Genomic DNA, 12,844 nt, shown 5'->3' with positions numbered 1-12,844 from the left:
GAAGGTCTTAAATTACTAATCAATTTGTTTGATATTTATATGACTGTTCATTATATATTTCATCTTTTGGTTTATGGAATTTGTCCATTTTGTCCAAATTATTAAATTTATGTGTGTACAGGTTTTTTGGTGGTGATATTTTATTATCCTCTTAATTTCTGCAGAATCTGTAAATATATCCTCTTGAATTTCTGATATTGGTAACAGGCCTTTTCTCTGTTTTTGTCAGTCTTGTCAATTTTATTAATTAGAGATTTGTCAATTTTATTAATCTTTTCAAAAAAACAGCTTTTATTGTAATTAATTTTTCTCTGTTGTTTTTATGTTCCCAGTCCCAGTAATTTATGGTTCAACATTATTATCTATTTCCTCATACTTTGTATTATTTTGTTTTCCTTTTTCCAGTTTCTTGAGGTGGAAGTTTTGATTATTTACTTGAAACTTCTGTTTTTGTGTAATTATTTGATACTATAAATTTCTCCCAAAGCACTGCTCTAGCGGCATCTCAGAGATTTTGCTAAGTTGTATTTTCATTTTTATTTAGTCTAACATATTTTTCTTCCACTTTAGAATTATTTCTTGTCTGATAGTTTTAGAAATGTATTTAAAATTTCAGGTATTTAAAGATCTTCCTGTCACTTGTCTTTGATTTCTGGTTTGATTTCATTATTGTCAGAGAATATATTTTGCATGACTGCAATTCTTTTATAGTTGTTAAAGTTGTTTAATGACCCAGAGTATGACCTAACTTAAAATATACACTTCAAAACAATATGTATTTTTCTATTGTTGTGTGGAATGCTTATAAATGTCAACTATATTGAACTATAGTTGATAGGATTAAGCTATTCTCTGTTCTTGCTGACTTTCTTTCTACTAGGTCTATTTTACTGAGAAATGGGAAGAGCTAGAGCAGAACCATCTTTATTCCACAGATGAAACCACATGTTGAGGATGACAAAATAGCTTTGTACCACCACCTCTGGACTATTATGTGAAAAAGAAATACACATTTATGTAGTTTTAAGCTGTTCTATTTTAAGGATTTTTAATTTTTAAATTAAATTTCTTGGGATAACATTGGTTAATAACATTACATAAATTTCAGGTATACAGTTTTACAATACAACATCTGTATACTCCATTGTGTGCTTACCATCCAAACTCTAGTCTCCTTCCCTTGTCATATATTTGACCCCATTTACCCTTTTTATCCTCTCCCAACCACTTTTCCTTTGGTAGCCACCATTCTGTTGTCTATAACTATGTGTTCGTCAATTTTTGTTTGTTTATATTTATTGCTCTTTGTTTTATATCCCACATATGAGTGAAACCATATGGTACTTGTCCTTTTCCATCTGACTTATTTCATTTAGCACAATACTCTCAAGATCCATCCATGTTGTCACAAATAGCAATACTTCATCATTGTATAGTTGAGTAGTGTTCCGTGTGTGTGTGTGTGTGTGTGTGTGTGTGTGTGTGTGTGTGTGCTTTTGTGTGTATGAGTCATATCTCCTGTATCCAATCATTTGTTAAAAGGACACTTAGGTTGTTTCATGTCTTGGCTAGTGTGAATAATGATGCAATAAACATAGGGGTACATATATCTTTACAAATATGTGTTTTCAAATTTTTCTAGTAGATTCCCAGAAGAATGATTGCTAAGTCATGTGGTAGCTCTATTCTTAACTTTTTTAGGAACCTTCATACTATTTCTCATAGTGGCTTCATCAATTTATATTCCCACCAGCAGTATGAGAGGGTTCCCTTTTTTCCATATCTTGAGGGGGTATTTTATTGCATTTTTTTAAGCTTATATCTTACCAGATACCAAAATTATAAGGAGTTAATTAGGTTTATATATTTAGTTATGAATAAAAGTCAAATATACAATTTTCAGTGAAAAGAAGTGAGCTGCTAAAAGATTTACATAGGTTTATGAAAAGGTATACAAGAAAATTACATATTATTGACATATATAATAAAAATATTTTTAAATCTGAATGGTAAACATGTATATTTATCATAAGCTTATCTAAATGTTTATAAATATTTGAAATATTTTACAACTAAAAATTAATTAAAAACAACAGCCTTCATGGAGAAAATGATATTTGCCTTGAAGGACATATAGGATTCACATAGTCATAGTTTATCAGTTTGTATTAGTTTCCTACTGTTGCTGTAAAAATTACCACAAAATTCTCGGTTTGAAATAACACAGGTTATTTTATAATATTCAAGGTAGAAGTCTACAGTAGGTCTCACCAGACTAATATGAAGATGTCAGCATTTCTCTTTTTCTAAAGGCTCTAGGAGATAATCTGTTTTCTTACCTTTTCCAGCTTCTGGAGGCTGCCAACATTAATTGGCTCATGGTCCCTATCCATCTTTAAAGCCAGCAATGGTGAGTCATGTCCTCTCTTTCTTTCTGACTCTTCTGCTTCCCTTTTCCCCAATTATATACTGTGTGATTACATGGAGGCCACCTGGGATAATCTTGTTATCTTAAAGTCAGCTGATTAGCAATTTTAATTTCATTTGCAACCTTAATTCCTTCTTGCCATATAGCATAATAATATTCATAGGTGATTAGGATATGGATATCTTTGGGAAGCCATTATACTACCATTGGTATTCTTTGTTCACAAGCAATTGAAATTTTCTCTAATTTATATAGATAGGGAATTTATTAGGTCGATATAAGTTTAGCTTATAAAGTTACAAAAAATCTGAATAATTTTGCATTAAAACAGGATATGAAACAGAGCAGTTTTGGATATATAGAAAATAGGAGATAGTTGATAATCTTTTTTAAATTTTTTTTTATTGTTTAAAGTATTACATATAGAAGTACATATATCTCCTTTTCCCCCGCATTTTCCTTCTCCCAGCCTCCCCTACCTTTTGTCGCCTGCCCTCATAATCTTTTTAACAAACACCACTATCTTGATGAATCAGCTCCAACTTTGTTTTATTCTTATGCTTCTCAAGATTTAAATTCCAGGGAAAGATAGAATCTGACTGACTTGCCTTGAGGAATGTCTCTACTCCTTAGCCAGAGCTGGGATGAATACCTTGACTGAGGGACCCATCAAGGTTATATACAATGAGAAGTGGTCCTTCCCCAATGAAAAATCTAGATATTGTTACCAGAAGAAGGAGAATGTATGTTAGGCAAGCAAAACAAGGCCTGCTGTAGTAGGGAGAGTCATTTGGGGTAATAATAACAGAGTCTGCTAGGTTGTAGTGGAATCATAATAAACTGCATATTTTATGAATGTTTAGTTTGGCTAGCATGGAGCATTATATAAACTTTACATGTATCAACAGGAAAGGAGGCTCTGGAGTATATATCTGTCCTTGAGTGCACAAGTGGAAGATCTTATCAGTGTTACAGGGAAGAGACAGCTATCACATTTTGAAGAATGAAAACTAATGTGATTGGAACTGTAGTTAAGGAAGCTCAGGTTAATGGTTTTAGTAGGAAATTGAATAGGAAGTTAGATTCAGAGCACAGTATGCCACTAGTAGCTATGAACAAATACCTAGTTTTTTCCACACACTCCAGTAGAGGAAACTGAACTTATAGTTAGTGAAAGAGTAGTCTGGTTTCCTAGAAAGCAATGATTTCTCCAGATCCTTGGGGAAGGAGACAAGACTCAAGTTGGTTTTTTTTGTTTGTTTTGTGTGTGTGTGTGTGTGTGTATGTGTGTGATGACAGAACTAAAAACACCCACACACAGACTCAGCATAACCTCACACAATGACAACCACAGAAGCAAGTGTACACAATGCCTTCTTTATTCTACTGTTTTCATTTTGGTCTATCAGACCCCTTAATTATCTATCTCATTGTTCTTCCTATCCCATGCCATTTCTCCAAGTTACTTGGTGAAGGAATTATACATTCATCTTAGCTACATTATTTAACTTAGAGTATGTGTCACATAAATTTGCTAGGTGATTTTCAAGGAAAGTAATATTTTATAAATCACATTTTTGAATGTTGATGTTTAAGATTCACAAAGAGAAATTTCTAAGGTAAGTTAATTGAAGGTCAAAAATGTTCACAACTTACATGATAGAGATAAAAAGAATTCTAGGTCAGAGCTAATCCTCAAATTTTAGAATGTGAAGCTCAAGCTGTGAATCTGAAAAGAAAGGTGAAGAAATAACAGGTACTATCAATGTATCATCATCACTGCCTAGAAATGTTTTCCTCTTGCTTCTGAAACATCATCCATTTTTATCTGGATTATAACAGCTCCTCTTCTGCCTCCCTTGTTTTTCTGGCCAGTGGAACAGATGAGTCATTTTACCATCTGGGCTAGAGGAAAAGGAGATGTATGGCTGAATAAAGCTGATGTTTGCTTGCTTAACATCTATATAATGATGCCTCTACAGTCTAAAATATCTCTCCTCAGTGTCTTAGGCTCTTCCCAAAACAAAATTAGGGGGTATACTACAAAAGCAATTTCCTTGGTACTTATTCTCACCTCTAAGCCAACATTTCCAAACTTCTGGCAAACTTCAGGTAACATTGAATTTTCAAAGATTTGGTAATGGCTGAAAAAGCTGAATTAAATTAATGTAGCAAAATATATAGCATATAGTTATTGAAGTGCCAATCAAAATTCTAAATAACACAACTCCCCCAATACAAGATGAGCACTTAAAGAGGTAATGCCAGTCTTTGCTTAGAGGTACATTTAAGGTTGTTCAGACGCTGTAGGTTTTCACTTCTCAGTGTGTGTTTGTGTGTGTGTGTGTGTCTGTGTGTGTGTGAGTGTGTGTGTGTGTGTGCGCGCGCGTGCATAAGAAAGTATACTAACACCAGGATACAGTGGTAAAAAATATGCATATATTTTCCTCATAGTTTATAGACCAAACATATAGATTATATGTAGAATATATTTCAAGGAATATGAGACCTGTATTTAAGACATTGTAAAACAGATAATCAATTTTTTCTTGTGTAAGATTAGAACTTGTGTAAGATTAACTCCTTTTCATAGAGTTAATGCAAACCATTTAGTTCATAGCTTCATATTGTTTTATTTTGTACACATGACTTTTTTTTTCATTTTTAAAATATGGTCACCTGAAGATACAAGACTACTAATAAAATAGTCCTAGTATTGACATGCATTGCTGATGAAAGGTGACAGAGGCTATGATGAATCCGTTAATCAAGTTGTATTAGGTATAGTTGAGGGAACTGGTAATATTCAGTATGAAAAATAGTTGACATAGGTATAGATAGAATCTCAGAAATTTAAAGCTGCAAGAGATCTTATTCAGATCATTTAGTCCAAATATTTCATTGTGCAAAAAGGATAATATGATAATTTCTTTTAGATTATAGAATTAGTTAAGTAGATTCAAGATTATAATGGAAATCTCACATAAGTTCAGTATTCTTTCTCTATTATCCTTCTGCATTTCCATGGCAGCTGACCTTAAATTTCAGAAATGCTGCCATCATCATCATCATCAATCATCATCATCACTGATACTTATTGAATGCTCATTATGTGCTAGTTTCTGACATAAGCACTTAATTATTCCTTGTACATCACAATAACTCTTAAGGATATAATCCTCATTTTCCAGTTATAGAAAACCAGAATTAGAGAAGTAACCAAGCCAGTAAGAAACAAAGCCAGAAATTAAATGTTGGTTTGATTCCACCTGTTAGAAAACATTTAACTACACTATTCTCCTCTTATTTGTGGAGAATACATTCCAAGACCTCCAGTGGATTCCTTAAACCACAAATATTACCAAACCCTATATATACTATGTTTTTTTTTCTTTCTTATACACACACTAGAGGCCTGGTGCACGAAATTCTTCCCGGGGTGGGGGGGGGTCCCTCAGCCCAGCTGTACCCTCTCAATCTGGGACCCTTGAGGGATGTCCAACTGTCCGTTTAGGATGACAGTTGGACATTCCTCTCAAAATCCAAGACTGCTGGCTTCCAACTGCTTGCCATTCACCTTCCAGCCTTTCTGATTGCCCCTATCCACTTCTGCCTGCCAGCCTGATTACCTTCTACTGCTCCCCTGTCAGCCTGGTCACCCCCAACTGCTCTCTCCTGCAGGCCTTGGTTTACCCCCCCCCCCAACTGCCCTTCCCTGCAGGTCTGGTTGCCTCCAACTTCCCTCCTCTGCCGGCCTGGTCATCCCTAACTGCTCTCCCCTGAAGGCTTGATTGCCCCCAACTGCATCTTCAATGGAGCTGGAGCACTCGCCTCTTCAAGGGACTTGATCTGGGTCAGGACCAGGGACAATAGCACTGAGAGGTGGCGGCCACAAACCTGCCTCCCAGCCTCTAGGGTCAGCTCTGTGAGCCTGGCATCAGTGCTGCATGGTTCTTGGGCATCCAGAGGAGGTGGCAGGAAGTGAGGAGGAGGAGCCTGGTGCAAGGAGGTGATGATCATAGCCCGAATTCCTGCCCACTGGCCCAGAATTTGCAGTGGGAGCAGCTGCTTATCCCAGTCAGCTGAGCAGTGCTCCCACTGTGGTAGTGCTCTGACCACCAGGTGGCAAGCTCCTGCATTGAGCATCTCTTCCTGGTAGTCAGTGAGCATCATAGCGAATGGTCAACCAGTTGTTCTGGTCGTTCTGCCATTTGGTCACTGGACTTTTGTTATTTAAGATTGTTTATTCTTGAATTGTCCATTTAATATTTCCTAACTGCAGTTGACCATGGGTAACTGAAAACCCAAAATGCAAAACCACAGATAAGGGGGACTACTATACTGGGCTATCTTCTTGAATATCCAAATCCATTAGATCTGGGATTCATAGGTGGATTTTATAAGAAGGAAAATTTCATCTTATATAAGAAGGAAATTTCTAATAGTCCACTTCTACCAATTCAGAGTTGGAATGAAACCCTATTTCAATGAGCTCCCCAAATACTGTAAATGTTGAAATGAATCTTGAGGTAAGATTTTTACACTGAATAAGGAGCTAGACCTATTGATATCAATTCTTTATTCTAAATCTTCTTTTTAAAAAAATATTTTTACTAATCAACTAATATATTGTCTTGTATCTCACATAATATTTATATTTTGCAATTTTTATGATGAGGAGAATATATATTTTAAAGATATCTAAACATTCACATGTCTGAAATTCATGCTGAATGTTGGTTCTGAAAAATGGTTATGTACTCTGAAGTGGATATTTATCATTTCTTTGTGCTGCTTGAGATCTAAACTTTTTCCTATTTGAGGAATTTCCTGCTATATAAATCTAAAGGGGAGGCAGAGGTTCCCATTTTTGTACCTCCTTTCCTACCCTCTACTGGTACATGACTTAGGCTCTGTAATCAAAGTCCTCCTGGGACTTTGAAGCAGGGATTAGCAATGTAAAAAAGCATGGTCAAGGGAGAATTTATTGGCAACAAGAGCAGCCAATTTTGATTGGCACAGTTTGTCAGGAGCACCATCCTGTGCTGGTGTGGGCTGCGTCATATGGTGTTCTGGGAGCAGCAGTGTGCTCACCAGCCTGGTATGTCTCATGCCTTAGGTTATGGTTGTGCATGCTCAGCCTCCATTTATGGCTGCCCGTTTACAAGCTTGCTTTCCAGTCTTCTCTACACTTCTGGGAAGCACCCAATATCTTTTCAAAAATTTCCTTTTTCTCTTTAATTAACCACTTTTGGTTAATTACAACCCTAACTCATACATTTCCCATAATAAGTAAATAGAGTTCATCACTTTCAGTTTAACTATGAAGACTTTTTATCTTACAAGTATGAAATTTATTAGCACTTACATGAATCTCTACTATTTTTAGTGTTATGTGCAAGGCAGTGCTGAAGACTTCTCCACTATACAAAACAGATAATGTCCTCTAAGTTTAAATACCGTATTTTTCGGACCATAAGATGCACCTTTTCCCCCCCAGAAGTGGGGGAAAAAAGTCCCTGCGTCTTATGGTCCAAATATAGCCTACACATATACTTTAAAAAAAAAGTTTTTTTACTTGCCCGGCTCTGTGTGGTCTCTGTGTGCTTGCCCGGCCCTAAAATGGTTCTAAATGCTGCTGTTTACTTTACAGGGTTGATTACATGTGTTTATGACTGTGATGTTGGGTTTTAATGCACATAAAATATTTTAGGACACTATTTGTTTCAGAAGCTTTTTTTCTTCATTTCCCTTCTCTAAAAACTGGTGCGTCTTATGGTCCGGAGCGTCTTATGGTCCGAAAAATACGGTAGTCTATTATGTTAATTATATATGAAAAGTCTAGTATGCTCAAAACAATGTTACCGGTATCACCTCTTCTTCCTGAATCTTCCAAGTTATCTCCTCTTCTCCCTGAAAATAATATTAAAGAAATTTAAAAGTATAAACCCTAAAATATAAAGATAATAGGAGGAAAGACATCAGCACATGAGAGCTTTCAACAAATTTTTAAGAAAACAGAAATCAATGGGAGGAATATAACTGATGGAGCCAGGAAGAAAAAAGCTAAAAACTCAAGACTACTTGAAAGGAATTATAACTGACATGAGAAACTAGCAAACATAAAGAACCCCAGAGATATCTACTATTTCAGCCCTGGCCAGTGTTGCTCAATTGGTTGAGCTTTGTCCCATGCACCTAAAGGTTGTTGGTTTGATTCCCAGTCAGAGCATATGTCTAGGTTTTGGGCTCAATTCTCCGTGGGGGACATGCGGGAGGCAGCCAATCCATGTTTCATTCTCACATTGATGTTTTTCTCTCTCTTCCTCTCCCTTCTTTACTCTCAAAATCAATTTTAAAAATCTTAAAGAAAATATAATTGGTATTTCAGAAAGCTAGGTGTTAGTACTATGGAAAGTAGAAGTAAGATATAGAAAAAACTGGGAAAAAAAGGTCATTGAAAACTGTATATAAGTACAAAGCAATATACATGAGCCATATATATAATTTTATATGTTATTGTTGCCATTAAAAGAAACAGTAAAATTAATTTTGATATATTTTAATTAATATTTCACTATGTAATCAATGTAAAATTATTACTGCAATATTTTCTCCTCTTTCTGTACTAAATTTACAATCTGGTGTGTATTTTACACATCTATGCATCTAAATTCAGATTAGCTACATTTCAACTGTTCAGTAGTTACATGTAGCTAATGAATACTATATTGGACAATGCAATTCTATATGAAATTCAATGCAGAAAAATGAAACAGTCAAATGTCTATCTCTAAGACAGAAAAGTGAAATCTCTTTTCACTCCCCTGAAGAAATTGAATGACCCTGGAGCAAGATTGTTGTGTTTTAATATTTATGATTCTTCAGCAAGAGAGCTAAATCCCTTTAAAGTGAGGTTTTTTAGTGTGTGTCCCAGATTTGCTGAATCAAAACCATTTGGGCTGGGGCCCAGCACAAGCCAAAGCTACTTTTTCCCTGCTTTGGTCATTTGTGCTGCAAGCCTTGGTTGGAAAATCTAATCTGGAGTTCTGTGACAGTTCAAAGTTAGGGAGGGAGGCATCCATTATATTGATGTGGATTTGATATGGTGGAGATGATATGGTTCCGGACCTGGGAACTACAGTGATGGTTTCCTTGAATTGCCAAATAAGTCTTAATACTCTGTGTTTCTTCTCAAATGGCAAGGGCAGAATTTCTCTTGGTGGCTCAGCTTTGTAGTCTGACTTTGAGATGGTTCTTGGAAGCCCAAATTAGAGCCAATTTCATCAGCCCTCCTTGTATAACATATAGTAAGCCTTTTTCCCTCCCTTAAACTTTCTGGAAAGGATTCAATTTTTTGACTTGCATAACCATGGTCACAGACAATAGTGTGGTGAAGGCCTATGATTCTTGAGAGAATGAAACACAAGGTGAGTTTTACCATATCCTGGCCTTTTTCCTGAGAGCATCTACAAAAATTGTCTTGCCAAGGACTAGAGTTAAGCAGAACATGGTGCATAGAGGAGATAAGAGGTCAGAGTACAAAGTTGCCCAATATGGTTGAACTTAAGTGGAAAAATCTCCAAGAGGAGAGAACCGCAAAGAAGGAATCTCAAAACCTTCACATTAATTTCCATTAAGTTATTGGCTGACTCTTAAATGATGCAAGCAAAGAGCAAGAAACTCAGCAGAAAACAGCAACTGAGGTTATGAAAAGCTGAGTAGAGATTTCAGCAGGCATATAGTCAGTCTGGATGTCAAAAATAGGAATTTAAGTCCTGCCATATGAGAGAGGGAACTTGGTAAACATCTTGGCTTTCAGTTGAGACCCCAGAAGGGTGACATTATAAGAGTTAGAACCACTCCCCTTTACTCTTAGCTACTTCCTAAGAGTAAAGAGACAACTGAAATAGACTAATCTTAACATAGCCTAAAATTAAGTCTCCCATAGGTTCAAGGTGATCATGACCATTAATTGTAGGCTACTTCCGGGTTAAGTCACTAAAAACCTTAGAAGTCTTTCACATTCTTTTACTTCCTCTATTCTACTGGCTGAATATTGACGCCAGACTTATAGTGAAAAGCATGCACTAGAGGTACAAGCCCATGAAGGTGAAGCTGAGCTTCCCACCCATACTACATAAGGGGCTTTTAATAATAAATAATGTTGTATTATGCTACTGAAATTTGAGCATTTTATCTGTTATAGTGGCTTAACTATTTATCTCTATATTTATCATCTCACTGAAATGTTTTCACAAATGTATAATTTTATTATGTCTATTAGAGGCCCAGTGTACAGAGTTGGGGAGGGAGGGATGTTCCTCAGCCCAGCCTGCACCCTCTCCAATCTGGTACTCCTTGAGGGATGCTCAACTGCCCCTTTAGGCCCAATCCCACTGGGCAGTCAGACATCCCTCTCACAGTTCAGGACTGCTGGCTCCCAACCGCTAACCTGCCTGCCTGCCTGATTGCCTTAACTGCTTCTGCCTGCTAGCCTGATCACCCCCTAACCACTCCCTTGCCAGCGTGATCGATGCCTAAATGCTCCCCTGCTGGCCTAATTCCCCCTAACTTGCCTCCCCTGCCTGCCTGGTCACCTCTCACTGACCTCCACTGCTGGCCAGGTTACTCCTAACTGCCCTCCCCTGCAGGCCTGGTCACCCCCAACAGCCCTCCCCTACTGACCTTTGTCACCCCCAACTGTCCTCCCTTGTAGACCTGGTGCCTTCCAACTGCCCTCCCTTGCCAGCCTTGTTTCCCCCAAGTGCCCTCTCCTGCAGGTCTGGCTGCTCCTAACTGCCCTCCTCTACTGGCCATCTTGTGGTGGCCATCTTTGATCACATGGTGGCAGCCCTCTTGTGTGTTGGGGTGATGATCAATTTGCATATTACCTCTTATTATATAGGATTTTCTACCTCAAGAAGCTAAGGTTAAATAAATCAACCTAAGGTCATTTAGTGCATAAATGACGAGGCTAAAGTTAGATTTTCTATTTCTTCTTGAGTCAGTTGTTGTGGTTTGTGTCTTCCTACAAATTTGTTCATTTTGTTTAGATTTTCTAATCTATTAGGATACAAATGTTCTCAGTTTTCCCATATAATAAACTTTTTGTTTCTGTAAGATTAGAAGTAATGTCTTTTCTTTCATTACTGATTTTAGGAATTTGAGTCTCCTCTCTCTTTTTTACTTTTAGTCTAGTTAAAGAATTGTCAATTTAGTTCATCTTTTTGAAGAACCAACTTTTGGTTTTGTTGAAAATCAGTCATTTAGAAAAATATGATGTGAAAATTCTGGAAATCAGATTCTTCCTCCTGTCCAGGGAGTTTTGTTATTGCTGTTATAGTACTTGTTTTTTTTGTTGTTGTTGTTGTTTTTTTGTTCACAATGACTTTTTGGACTTATATAAAGTCTGTGTTCTTCATGTCTGGCCATGGAAGATTCTGTGTGGTTATTTAGTGCCCAGTTAATGTTTAGACAGAGATTTCCTTAAATTCTTGGAACCGATATGCCACCCAGTATTTGTTGAGGGTATGTGTATATGTATGTTGGGGCATGGCTTTAACATTAAGCCAGGCAATTGCCAACTTCCCTTAGCCTTAACTCCTCAATGTCAGCCTGAGGTGCATGTTTAGGTCCTTCTCGGATCTTTCCTGAGTTTATGCACAGTTTAGCTCAGCCCTGATTGTGTTTCTGGGTTTCTGGATTCCCATGAATATGTTGGAGCTTTTCAAAGTTCCTGCAGACATCCTCCAGCTATTTCGTTCAAGCTTTTTGATTAACCTATTATTGCCCAAACTGTTTCCATTGTCTAGGGCAGCAGCAAAGTTAATCAATTCCCTCTCATTGCTTTTGATAAATGCTTCTAGGGAAAATGGTTTTTGCACTGGCATTGGTTCTGAATCAAATCAAGTGAAGACAATCTGACAAGTGAGATCTTTCCCCAGATAGGTGAAATAATGACTATTCTCTTGGAATTAGGCTTTGAAAGAGTCTATTTCTGCCTCATCTGGTGGCTGCCAGGCTGCTAGTTTTCACCACAATTGTGGGCTATTGTTTTTCAATACTAGAGCAGGACAGAAGACAAAGGAATTGGATTAGAGCAAGTCACAACATCACAAAACTCACTGTTTTTTTTTCTTCCGAGATTCAGCTGGTTTTCTTGCACAAATGCTTCCCGGACTGCTGTAAGCCTTTGATTAATTTCCAGAATTCTGAAAAAGTTGATTTTGATGACTTTGCCAGTTTTCTCATTGCTTTGTGAAGAAAATGATTTCCAGAGGTCCTTATGCCCTCATTTTTGCTGATGTCACTCTAAAGCTATGATTCTAATAGCTCAGGTCCTCTCACTCCTTGGTCAATCCTCTTTCTAATTTAATGCACACACAACTTTATGTGCATTAGAGTCACCTGGAA

The sequence above is a fragment of the Pipistrellus kuhlii genome, unplaced genomic scaffold (genome assembly GCF_014108245.1).
Source record: "Pipistrellus kuhlii isolate mPipKuh1 unplaced genomic scaffold, mPipKuh1.p scaffold_m20_p_4, whole genome shotgun sequence".
Lineage (NCBI taxonomy): Eukaryota > Metazoa > Chordata > Mammalia > Chiroptera > Vespertilionidae > Pipistrellus > Pipistrellus kuhlii.
This window is presented reverse-complemented; position numbering follows the sequence as displayed.